The following is a 12,455-nucleotide window of genomic DNA, read 5'->3' on the forward strand; positions in this document are numbered from 1 at the left end:
GGCCCCGGGGGTGTTCTCAGCCCTGTCTGTCTGTCTGTCCCGGCCCCGTGGGTGTTCTCAGCCCGTTCTGTCTGTCTGTCCGTCTGTCTGTCCCGGCCCCGGGGGTGTTCTCAGCTCTGTCTGTCTGTCCCGGCCCGGGGGTGTTCTCAGCCCTGTCTGTCTGTCTGTCCCGGCCCCGGGGGCGTTCTCAGCCCGTTCTGTCCATCCGTCTGTCTGTCCCGGCTCCGGGGGTGTTCTCAGCCCTGTCTGTCTGTCTGTCTGTCTGTCCCGGCCCCGGGGGTGTTCTCAGCCCGTTCTGTCTGTCTGTCCGTCTGTCTGTCCCGGCCCCGGGGGTGTTCTCAGCTCTGTCCGTCCGTCTGTCTGTCCCGGCCCGTGGGTGGGTGGGCTCACCGGCGCACGTGGCCGGGGCGGGGGTTGCGATCGGGGCCATAAAACGGCGGCGGCTCCGCCGGAGCGGGGCCAGAGCGGGAACGGAGCCGGAGCCGCCGGTTCGGGAGCGCAGCTCAGGTAGGAACCCTCAATAATTCCATTTTTTATTCATTCATCCCCCACCTTTTCCTGCCTTTTTTTCCCCTTTTCTTCCACACCCGAACCCCCCGAGGGTCCCCCCAGAATTTTTGCCGCGGGCTCAGCCAAAGTTTCGCTTTTCAGCCCCAAAATCCGCGAGCGGAGCCGCGGGGATGCAACAAGAGGCGCCGTGGCCTGGGATGCTGCCCCGGGATCTGCGGGGAAATTTGAGATTTTTTGGGGGTTTATTTTTAGGGAAAATGTTATGTTTTATTTTTTGGGGGGTTTTTCAGGGGAAAAAATAGGGGGAAAAAAAGAGAAAAAAATTTTAGGGAAAATTTTATGGGTTTTTTTGAGGAGGGGGTTTAGGAAAAAAAATAGGGAAAAAATTTTTTAGGGAAAATTAGTCTTCTTTTTTTTGGGGGGGTTTAGGGAAAAAAAAAGGAAAAAATTTTTAGGGAAAATTTTATGTTTTATTTTTTGGGGTTTTTTTAGGGAATAAGCCACACCAGGATTTTGCCCATCCCGTCAAAATGGGATGGGCATTTCCCCCTTTTTCCCCCTTTTTCCCCCTTTTTCCCCCTTTTTCCCCTTTTTCCCCCTTTTTCCCCTTTTTCCCCCTTTTCCCCCCCTTTTTCTCTTTTTTTTTTTTCCCTTTTTTTCCCTTTTTTTTTCCCTTTTTTTCCCTTTTTTTCCTTTTTTCCCCTTTTTTTCCCCTTTTTTTTTCCCCTTTTTTTTCCCCTTTTTTCCCTTTTTTTCCCCTTTTTTCCCCCCTTTTTCTCTTTCCCCCTTTTCCCTTTATTTTTCCCTTTATTTTTCCCTTTATTTTTCCCTTTATTTTCCCTTTATTTTTCCCTTTATTTTTCCCTGTTATTTTTCCCTGTTATTTTTCCCTGTTATTTTTCCCTGTTATTTTTCCCTTTTTTTTTCCCTTTATTTTTCCCTTTTTTTTCCCCTTTTTTTCCCCTTTTTTTCCCCTTTTTTTCCCCTTTTTTTCCCCTTTTTTTCCCCTTTTTTTCCCCTTTTTTTCCCCTTTTTTTCCCCTTTTTTTCCCCTTTTTTTCCCCTTTTTTCCCCTTTTTTTCCTTCCCCTTTTTTCCCCTTTTTTCCCCTTTTTTTCCCCTTTTTCCCCTTTTTTTCCCCTTTTTTTCCCTTTTTTCCCCTTTTTTTTCCCTTTTCCTTTCCCTTCCATCCGCGTCTTCCTTGGGATATTCCCCACCAATTCCACCCCAAAAAATCACAATAAAAAAGGACGAACATGATTTTTTTTTTTTTTTTAATTTTCCCTTTTTTATTATTATTTTTTGTGCCCTTTCTGTCTCTTCAGACCCCCCTAAAAAAAATCAACAAACGATGAGGAGGCGACGAATTGGGGGAGAAAAATAAAAATTTGTTATTCCCGATTTTTTTTCCAGCTTTTTCCCCGCTCCCCATCTGCCTTTCCAGTCACAGCGCGCCGCCTCATTTGGGCCAATTATGGCCAATTACCTGATTGAGGGGCACCGCCAAAAGGCAGCGCTGATTTTTATTCCGCCGAGAATAAAAAAAATCCTTAACAACCAAACCCTCCCCTCTTTCCATCATTCCCAAAATCCCGCTGGTTTTCCATGAAAATCCCCCCCAAAAAAATCCGCCGGGATTTGGGGGAGCTGAGCAGGGGTTTGGGGGTGATAATGGGGGACACTTTTGGGTAATAATTTGATTTTTTTAAATTAAAATAAAGGTTTTTTCTCCTTCTCGGTCGCTTCTGGATCGGGCCTTGGCTGGAAAAAAATAGGGGAAAAAAAAATTGGGATTTTGGGGTGGTTTGGACCCCAAATCGGAGCTGGTTTTTGGGGTGTTGGGGGTTATCCCAAATCCCAGAAAATCCCATGGGAAGAGGGGCTGGAATGGCCTCAAATGGAGCGGAAAATAAATAAAATCCCATCGCAGGCAGCACCTGCTGCCCTTGCAGCACTTTAATTCCCAAAACCACAATGGATAAAAATCCCAAAAATCCCCCAAAATCCCCTCGGCCCCATGGAAAAACCCGCCCCGAGATGGATTTTTGTTTAAAAAAACCACAAAAAAAAAAACCAACCAGAAATCATTTATTTTTGATTTTTTTTATATTTATTTTTCTCCATGGAAATGAATGAGGGTAATTCTAACGGCGTGGATAAAAAAAATGCGATTCGGGTTTTCAGGCTCGGGGTTGGGATTTTTGGGGAGGAAAAAGGAGATTTTGGGGTCGGGGGGGACCGGGATGGGGTTTGCAGAGGGGAAAATAATGAATTTTTAAAGGGGGGAAAAAGGGGAAAGAATGGGGAAAAAATGTGGGGAAATGGGAAAGAATGAGGGGGAGAAAAGGGAAATAATGGGAGAAAAAAGGTGAGGAAATGGGAAAGAATGAGGGGGGGAAAAGGGAAAAAATGGGAGAAAAAATGTGGGGAAATGGGAAAGAATGAGGGGGAGAAAAGGGAAATAATGGGGGAAAAAAGGTGAGGAAATGGGGAAGAATGAGGAAAAAAAGGTGGGAAAATTGGGAAAGAATGGGAGAAAAAAGGTGGGAAAAAGGGAAAGAATGAGGGGGGGGAAATGGGGAAAAATAGGAGAAAAAATGTGGGGGAAAAGAGGAAAGAATGAGGGAAAAAGGTGGGGGAAAAGATGGAAAAATGGGGGAAAAATGGGAGAAAAAAGGTGGGGAAATGGGAAAGAATGAGTGGGGGAAAATGGGGAAAAATAGGAGAAAAAATGTGGGGGAAAAGAGGAAAGAATGGGGGGAAAAGGTGGAAAAATGGGGAAGAATGGGAGAAAAATGTGGGGGGAAAAATGTGAGGAAATGGGAAAGAATGGGGGAAAGGTGGGAAAATGGAAAAGAATGAGAGAAAAATGTGGGAAAAGGGAAAGAATGAGTGGGGGAAAATGGGAAAAACTGGGAGAAAAATGTGGGGGAAAAGACGAAAGAATGAGGAAAAAGGTGGGGGAAAAGATGGAAAAATGGGGAAAAAATGGGAGAAAAAATGTGGGGGAAAATGAGAAAAAAATGGGAAAGAGTGAGGGGAAAAATGTGAGGAAATGGGAAAGAATGAGGAGGGGGGAAAATGGGAAAGAATGAGGGAAAAAAGGTGGGGGAAAGGGTGGGAAAATGGGAAAAAATGGGAGAAAAAAGGTGGGGGAAATGGGAAAAATGAGAGAAAAAATGTGGGGAAATGGGAAAGAATGAGAGAAAAAATGCGGGGAAAAGGGCAAAGAATGAGAGAAAAAAGGTACAAAAATGGAAAGAATTGGGGGGGGAAAGGTGGAGAAAAGGGGAAAGAATGGGAGAAAAAAGGTGGGGGAAAATGAGAAAGAATGAGGGGAGTAAAAGTGGAGAAAAGGGGAAAGAATGAGGGAAAAAATGGGAGAAAATAGGTGGGGAAATGGGAAAGAATGAGGGGAGGAAAGGTGGGAAAATTGGGGGAAAAATGGGAGAAAAAAGGTGGGGGAAAATGAGAAAAAAATGGGAAAGAGTGAGGGAAAAAAGATGGGGGAAAAGGGTGGGAAAATGGGAAAAAATAGGAGAAAAAAAGGTGGGGAAATGGGAAAGAATGGGAGAACAAAAGTGGGGAAAAGAGGAAAAAAATGAGAGAAGAAAGGTGGAGAAAAAGGGAAAAATGTGGGGGAAAAAGGGGAAGAATGGGGGGGGAAGATGGGAAAAGTGAGAGAAAAAAGGTGGAGAAAAGGGGAAAGAATGGGAGAAAAAATGTGGGGGAAAAGGGAAAGAATGAAAGAAAAACTTGGGGGGAAAGGTGGGAAAATGGGAAAAAAAATAGGAGAAAAAATGTGGGGGAAAAGGGGAAAGAATGAGGGAAAAAAGGTGAGGGGAAAGGTGGAAAAATGGGGAAAAAATAGGAGAAAATAGGTGGGGAAATGAGAAACAATGAGGAGAGGAAAGGTGGGAAAATGGGAAAGAAAGGGAGAAAAAAGGTGAGGGAAAATGGGGAAAAAATGAGAGAAAAAAGGTGGGGAAAAGGGAAAAATGAGAAAGAAATTGGGGGACAAGGGGAAAGAATGAGGGGGGAAAAGGTGGGAAAATGGGAAAAAATAGGAGAAAAAATGTGGGAAAAAGGGAAAGAAAGGGAAAAGAGGTGGGAAAATGGGAAAAAATAGGAGAAAAAAGGTGGGGAAAAGGGAAAGAATGAGGAAAAGAAAGGTGGGAAAATGGGAAAAAATAGGAGAAAAAAGGTGGGGAAAAGGGAAAGAATGAGAAAATGGGAATGAGAGAGAAATGGGGGAAAAGGGGAAAGAATGAGGGGTGGGAAAATGGGAAAGAATGGGAGAAAAAAATGTGGGGAAAAAGGGGAAAGAATGAGACAAAAATGAGAAAAAAGAGGAAAGAATGAAAGAAAAAAAGATGGGAAAAATGAGAGAACAGAGGTGGGGAAAAGGAGAAGAATGAGAAAAAACGTGGAGAAAAGGGCAAAAACAGGGAAAACAAATATTGGGGAAAAAAACCCATCCCTTTTTTTTTTTTTTTTTTTAATGGATTTATGGCCGGAAACCTCAAAAAGGGGCTTAGAGACGTCACCACCACCCCCAAAAAAAAACCCTAAAAAAAATCCCAAAATTGAATTTTGGGGCGGGGGCTGCACAAAGCAGGATCCGATCGTGGTTTGTTCCCCCCTGCCCCATCCCCATCCCATTTTCCCAATTTTTTCCCAATTTTTTCCCATATTTTTTCCCAATTTTTTCCCAATTTTTTCCCATTTTTTTCCCATTTTTTTCCCATTTTTTTCCCAATTTTTTCCCAATTTTTTCCCAATTTTTTCCCATTTTTTTTCCCAATTTTTCCCAATTTTTTCCCAATTTTTTTCCCAATTTTTTTCCCAATTTTTTTCCCAATTTTTCCCCATTTTTTCCCCATTTTTTCCCAATTTTTTCCCAATTTTTTCCCAATTTTTTCCCAATTTTTTCCCAATTTTTTCCCAATTTCCCGTTCTCGGGGACAAGGGGACACGGGGACAGGGGGTGGCAGCGTCCCGGTTTTTGGGGATTTTGTGGATTTTTGGGGATTTTGGCCTCTGCCGGGAGCTGTGACTCACCCGAGATTAAAGCTCCGTTCCGGCTCCTTATCAGCGCGGCCCGGAGGGTGACGGTGACAGCCGGGATTGTCACCGGGATTGTCACCGCCGCTGTCACCCTGCGGGCTCTCACCGTGACTGTCACCGCCCGCGGGGGACAGAAGGTGACCGAGGTGACCGTCATGGCTGGCAGGGACATGGGCGGGGGTGGCCTTGGGATGAGGGGGAAATTGGGATTTTCTGCTGTCACGCTGTCACCTCATTGTCCCCTAAAGCCACTGTCACACTGTCACCTCATTGTCCCCTAAAGCCACTGTCACACTGTCACCTCATTGTCCCCTAAAGCCACTGTCACACCGCCAGCTCTGTCACCTCTGCCTGGTCCCCTCATTGTCCCCTAAACCTGGTGCCACATCCCCATCCTGTCACCTCTCTGTCACCTCTCTCTGGTCCCCTCATTGTCCCCTAAACCTGGTGCCACATCCCCATCCTGTCACCTCTCTCTGGTCCCCTCATTGTCCCCTAAATCCACATCGCCACCAGTCTGGTCCCCTCATTGTCCCCTCCCCTGGTGCCACATCCCCATCTCTGTCACCTCTCTGTGGTCCCCAGATTGTCCCCTCCCCTGGTGCCACATCCCCATCACTGTCACCTCCCTAGATTGTCCCCTTCCGTGGTGCCACACCTCCCTCTGTTGTCCCTCTCTGTCACCTCTGTCTGGTCCCTGAATTGTCCCCTAAACCCGGTGCCACCTCTGTCACCTCTGTCCCCTCTCTCTGGTCCCTTCATGATCTTCTAAACGCGGTGCCACACCCGCACCTCTGTCCCCTCTCTCTGGTCCTTTTATTGTCCCCAAACCCGGTGCCACATCCCCACCTCTGTCACCTCTGTCCCCTCTCTCTGGTTCCCTCATTGTCCCCTCCCTGGTGCCACATCCCCTTCTCTGGCCCATCTGTTGGGACACTGAATTGTCCCCTAAACCCGGTGCCACTGTCACCTCTGTCTGGTCCCTGAATTGTCCCTTACACCCGGTGCCACGTCCCCATCCTGTTCCTCTCTGTCCCCTCTCTCTGGTCCCTGAATTGTCCCCTCCCTTCGTGCCACGTCCCCGTCTCTGTCACCTCTCTCTGGTCCCCCCATGGTCTCCTAAACCCGGTGCCACATCTCCCTCTGCTGTCCCTCTCTGTCCCCTCTCTGTCCCCTCTCTCTGGTCCCCTCATTGTCCCCTCCCCTGGTGCCACATCTCCCTCTGCTGTCCCTCTCTGTCACCTCTGTGTGGACTCTGAATTGTCCCCAAACCCGGTGCCACATCCCCCTCTCTGTCCCCTCTCTCTGGTCCCTTCATTGTCCCCTCCCCTGGTGCCACATCTCCCCCTGTTGTCCCTCTCTGTCACCTCTGCGTGGTCCCGGAATTGTCCCCTAAACCCGGTGTGACGTCCCCATGTGCGTCACCTCTGTCCTTCTCTGTCACCTCTCTCCGGTCCCTGAATTGTCCCTTCCCTGGTGCCACATCCCCATCCTTGTCCCTTCTGTCACCTCTCTGTGGTCCCCTCATTGTCCCCTAAACTCGGTGCCACGTCCCCATCCTGTCCCTCTCTGTCCCCTGAATTGTCCCATTCCCTGATGCCACATCCCCACTTCTGTCCCTGTCTGTCACCTCTCTCTCGTCCCTTCATTGTCCCCTAAACCCGGTGCCACATCCCCATCCTTGTCCCTTCTGTCACCTCTCTGTGGTCCCCTCATTGTCCCCTAAACTCGGTGCCACCATCTCTTGTCACCTCTCTCTGGTCCCCTCATTGTCCCCTAAACCCGGTGCCACATCCCCATCCTTTCTGTCCCTCTCTGTCACCTGTCTGGTCCTTTGATTGTCCCCTCCCCTGATGCCACATCCCCATCTGTGTCCCATCTCTCTGGACACTGAATTGTCCCCTACACCTGATGCCACATCCCCATCCTGTCCCTTTCTGTCCCTCTCTGTCCGGTACCCTCATTGTCCCCTCCCCGGTGCCACATCCCCACCTCTGTCACCTCTCTGTGGTCCCCTCGTTGTCCCCTACACCCAGTGCCACATCCCCATCGCTGTCACCTCTTTCTGGTCCCCAGATTGTCCCCTCCCCTGGTGCCACATCCCCATCGCTGTCACCTCATTCTGGTCCCCAGATTGTCCCCTTCCGTGGTGCCACACCTCCCTCTGTTGTCCCTCTCTGTCACCTCTGTCTGGTCCCTGAATTGTCCCCTAAACCCGGTGCCACCTCTGTCACCTCTGTCCCCTCTCTCTGGTCCCTTCATGGTCTTCTGAACCCGGTGCCACACCCTCATCTCTGTCCCCTCTCTCTGGTCCTTTTATTGTCCCCAAACCCGGTGCCACATCCCCACCTCTGTCACCTCTGTCCCCTCTCTCTGGTCCTTTTATTGTCCCCAAACCCGGTGCCACATCCCCACCTCTGTCCCCTCTGTCCCCTCTCTCTGGTCCCTTCATGATCTTCTAACGCGGTGCCACACCCTCCTCTCTGTCCCCTCTCTCTGGTTCCCTCATTGTCCCCTCCCTGGTGCCACATCCCCACCTCTGTCACCTCTGTCCCCTCTCTCTGGTTCCCTCATTGTCCCCTCCCCTGGTGCCACATCCCCTTCTCTGGCCCATCTGTCGGGACGCTGAATTGTCCCCTAAACCCGGTGCCACTGTCACCTCTGTCTGGTCCCTGAATTGTCCCTTACACCCGGTGCCACGTCCCCATCCTGTTCCTCTCTGTCCCCTCTCTCTGGTCCCCTCAGTGTCCCCTCCCTTCGTGCCACATCCCCGTCTCTGTCACCTCTCTCTGGTCCCCCCATGGTCTCCTAAACCCGGTGCCACATCTCCCTCTGCTGTCCCTCTCTGTCACCTCTGTGTGGACTCTGAATTGTCCCCAAACCCGGTGCCACATCTCTCCCTGTTGTCCCTCTCTGTCCCCTCTCTCTGGTCCCCTCATTGTCCCCTCCCCTGGTGCCACATCTCCCCCTGTTGTCCCTCTCTGTCACCTCTGCGTGGTCTCGGAATTGTCCCCTAAACCCGGTGTGACGTCCCCATGTGCGTCACCTCTGTCCTTCTCTGTCACCTCGCTCCGGTCCCTGAATTGTCCCTTCCCTGGTGCCACATCCCCATCCTTGTCCCTTCTGTCACCTCTCTCTGGTCCCCTCATTGTCCCCTAAACCCGGTGCCACGTCCCCATCCTGTCCCTCTCTGTCCCCTGAATTGTCCCATTCCCTGATGCCACATCCCCACTTCTGTCCCTGTCTGTCACCTCTCTCTGGTCCCTTCATTGTCCCCTCCCCTGATGCCACATCCCCATCCTGTCCCTTCTCTCTGGTCCCCTCATTGTCCCCTCCCCGGTGCCACATCCCCATCTCTGTCACCTCCCTCTGGTCCCCTCATTGTCCCCTCCCCGGTGCCACATCCCCATCTCTGTCACCTCTCTCTGGTCCCCTCATTGTCCCCTCCCCGGTGCCACATCCCCATCTCTGTCACCTCCGCCTGGACCGTGAATTGTCCCCTAAACCCGTTGTGACGTCCCCATGTGCGTCACCCCTGTCCTTCTCTGTCACCTCTCTCTGGTCCCTGAATTGTCCCCTCCCCTGGTGCCACATCCCCATCTGTGTCACCTCTGCCTCAACCATGAACTGTCCCCTATATCCAGTGCCACATCCCCATCCCTGTCACCTCTGCCTGGTCCCCTCATTGTCCCCTCCCCTGGTGCCACATCCCCATCTCTGTCACCTCTGTTTGGTCCCCTCATTGTCCCCTAAACTCGGTGCCACCTCCCCGTCCTGTCCCTCTCTGTCGCCTCCGTGTGGTCCCTCAATTGTCCCTGGTGCCACATCCCCATTTCTGTCCCTCTCTGTCATCTCGCTCTCGTCCCCAAATTGTCCCCTAAACCCAGTGCCTCGTCCCCATCTCTGTCACCTCTCTGGTCCTTTAATTGTCCCCTCCCCTGGTGCCACGTCCCCATCTCTGTCACCTCTCTGTGGTCCCTCAATTGTCCCCTAAACCCGGTGCCACATCCCCATCTCTGTCACCTCTCTGTGGTCCCTCAATTGTCCCCTAAACCCGGTGCCACATCCCCATCCTGTCCCTTCTGTCACCTCTCTCTGTCCCCCCATGGTCCCCCAAACCCGGTGCCACATCTCCCCCTGTTGTCCCTTTGTGTCACCTCTGTGTGGTCCCTGAATTGTCCCCTAAACCTGGTGCCACCTCCCCATCTGTGTCACCTCTGCCACTCTCTGTCACCTCTCTCTTGTCCCTGAACCGTCCCCTTCCCTGGCGCCACGTCCCCGTCCTGTCCCTCTCTGTCACCTCTGATCCCTGGATTGTCCCCTAAACCCGGTGCCACATCCCCATTTCTGTCACCTCCACCTGGACCGTGAATTGTCCCCTAAACCCGGTGTGACGTCCCCATGTGCGTCACCCCTGTCCTTCTCTGTCACCTCTGCCTGGCCCCTGAATTGTCCCTTCCCCGGTGCCACATCCCCATCCCTGTCACCTCTGCCTGGTCCCCTCATTGTCCCCTAAACTCGGTGCCACCTCCCCGTCCTGTCCCTCTCTGTCGCCTCCGTGTGGTCCCTGAATTGTCCCTGGTGCCACATCCCCATTTCTGTCCCTCTCTGTCATCTCACTCTCGTCCCCAAATTGTCCCCTAAACCCGGTGCCACGTCCCCATCTCTGTCACCTCTCTGTCCCCTCATTGTCCCCTCCCCTGGTGCCACGTCCCCATCTCTGTCACCTCTCTGTGGTCCCCCAATTGTCCCCTAAACCCGGTGCCACATCTCCCCCTGTTGTCCCTTTGTGTCACCTCTGTGTGGTCCCTGAATTGTCCCCTAAACCCGGTGCCACCTCCCCATCTGTGTCACCTCTGCCACTCTCTGTCACCTCTCTCTTGTCCCTGAATTGTCCCCTTCCCTGGCACCACGTCCCCGTCCTGTCCCTCTCTGTCACCTCTGATCCCTGGATTGTCCCCTAAACCCGGTGCCACCTCTTCCTCTCTTATCCCTGTCTGTCCCCTCTCTCTGGTCCCCTCAGTGTCCCCTCCTCCTCTGCTGCCACGTCCCCATCTCTGTCACCTCTCTGGTCCTTTAATTGTCCCCTAAACCCGGTGCCACATCTCCCCCTGCTGTCCCTCTCTGTCCTGAATTGTCCCCAAACCCGGTGCCACATCCCCATTTCTGTCCCTTTCTGTCATCTCGCTCTTGTCCCCAAACGGTCTCATAAACCCGGTGCCATGTCCCCATCTGTGTCACCTCTCTGTCCCCTCTGCCTGGACCCTGGATTGTCCCCTAAACCTGGTGCCACATCCTCATTTCTGTCACCACTCTCTGGTCCCCTCATTGTCCTTCCCCCGGTGCCACATCCCCATCTGTGTCACCTCTGTCCCTCTCTGTCACCTCTCTCTGGTCCCTGAATTGTCCCCTACACCCAGTGTCACATCCCCATCTCTGTCACCTCTCTGTCACCTCTCTCGGGTCCCCTCATGGTCCCCTTAACCTGATGCCACATCACCATCCTGTCCCCTCTGCCTGGGCCCTGAATTGTCCCTTAAACCCCGTGTCATGTCCCCATCCTGTCACCTCTCCGTCACCTCTCTCTGGTTCCCTCATTGTCCCCTCCCCTGGTGTCACATCTCCCTCTGCTGTCCCTCTCTGTCACCTCTCTGGTCCCTTCCTTGTCACTTCTCTGGTGCCACATCTCCCTCTGTTGTCCCTCTCTGTCACCTCTGTGTGGTCCCCTCATTGTCCCCTCCCCTGGTGTCACATCGCCATCCTGTCACCTCTGCCTCAACCATGAACTGTCCCCTATACCCAGTGCCATGTCCCCATCTGTGTCACGTCTCTGTCACCTCTCTCTGGTCCCTCATTGTCCCCTAAGCCCGGTGCCACATCTCCCCCTGCTGTCCCTCTCTGTCACCTCTGTGTGGTCCCTGGATTGTCCCCTAAGCCCGGTGCCATGTCCCATCTGTGTCACCTCCACCTGGACTGTGAATTGTCCCCAAATCCGGTGCCACATCTCCCTCTGCTGTCCCTCTCTGTCACCTCTGTGTGCTCCCTGGATTGTCCCCTAAATCTGGTGCGGCGTCCCCATCTCTGTCACCTCTGTCCTTCTCTGTCACCTCTCTCCGGTCCCTGAATTGTCCCCTCCCCTGGTGCCACCTCTCCATCCTGTCACCTCTGCTTTGACCGTGAACTGTCCCCTAAACCCAGTGTCACATCCTTTCTCTTGTCACCTCTCTGGTCCCTTCCTTGTCACTTCCCTGGTGTCACATCTCCCTCTGCTGTCCCTCTCTGTCACCTCTGTGTGCTCCCTGAATTGTCCCCAAACCCGGTGCCACATCCCCATTTCTGTCCCTTTCTGTCGTCTCGCTCTTGTCCCCAAACGGTCTCATAAACCCGGTGCCATGTCCCCATCTGTGTCACCTCTCTGTCCCCTCTGCCTGGACCCTGGATTGTCCCCTAAACCTGGCGCCAGATCCTCATTTCTGTCACCACTCTCTGGTCCCCTCATTGTCCTTCCCTGGTGCCACATCCCCGTCAGTGTCACCTCTGTCCCTCTCTGTCACCTCTCTCTGGTCCCTGAATTGTCCCCTACCCCCGGTGCCACATCCCCATCTCTGTCACCTCTCTGTCACCTCTCTGGGGTCCCCTCATGGTCCCCTCCCCTGATGCCACATCCCCATCCTGTCCCCTCTGCCTGGTCCCTGAATTGTCCCTAAACCCCGTGTCATGTCCCCATCCTGTCACCTCTCCGTCACCTCTCTCTGGTTCCCTCATTGTCCCCTCCCCTGGTGTCACATCTCCCTCTGCTGTCCCTCTCTGTCACCTCTCTGGTCCCTTCCTTGTCACTTCTCTGGTGCCACATCTCCCTCTGTTGTCCCTCTCTGTCACC

General features: G+C 52.2%; 1 protein-coding gene across 1 annotated transcript in view; it reads left to right on the top strand.

The window, feature by feature from the left end:
- The first annotated feature begins 464 nt into the window (after positions 1-464).
- PNOC (prepronociceptin) overlaps positions 465-12,455 on the top strand; it is a 41,106-nt gene continuing 29,115 nt past the window's right edge. The window contains exon 1 of the mRNA XM_064707157.1: positions 465-507. The gene's annotated coding sequence lies outside the window, so the exon portion shown is untranslated. The remainder of the gene's footprint in view (positions 508-12,455) is intronic.

Source organism: Zonotrichia leucophrys, chromosome 3, assembly GCF_028769735.1.
Source record: "Zonotrichia leucophrys gambelii isolate GWCS_2022_RI chromosome 3, RI_Zleu_2.0, whole genome shotgun sequence".
NCBI classification, from domain to species: Eukaryota; Metazoa; Chordata; class Aves; order Passeriformes; family Passerellidae; genus Zonotrichia; species Zonotrichia leucophrys.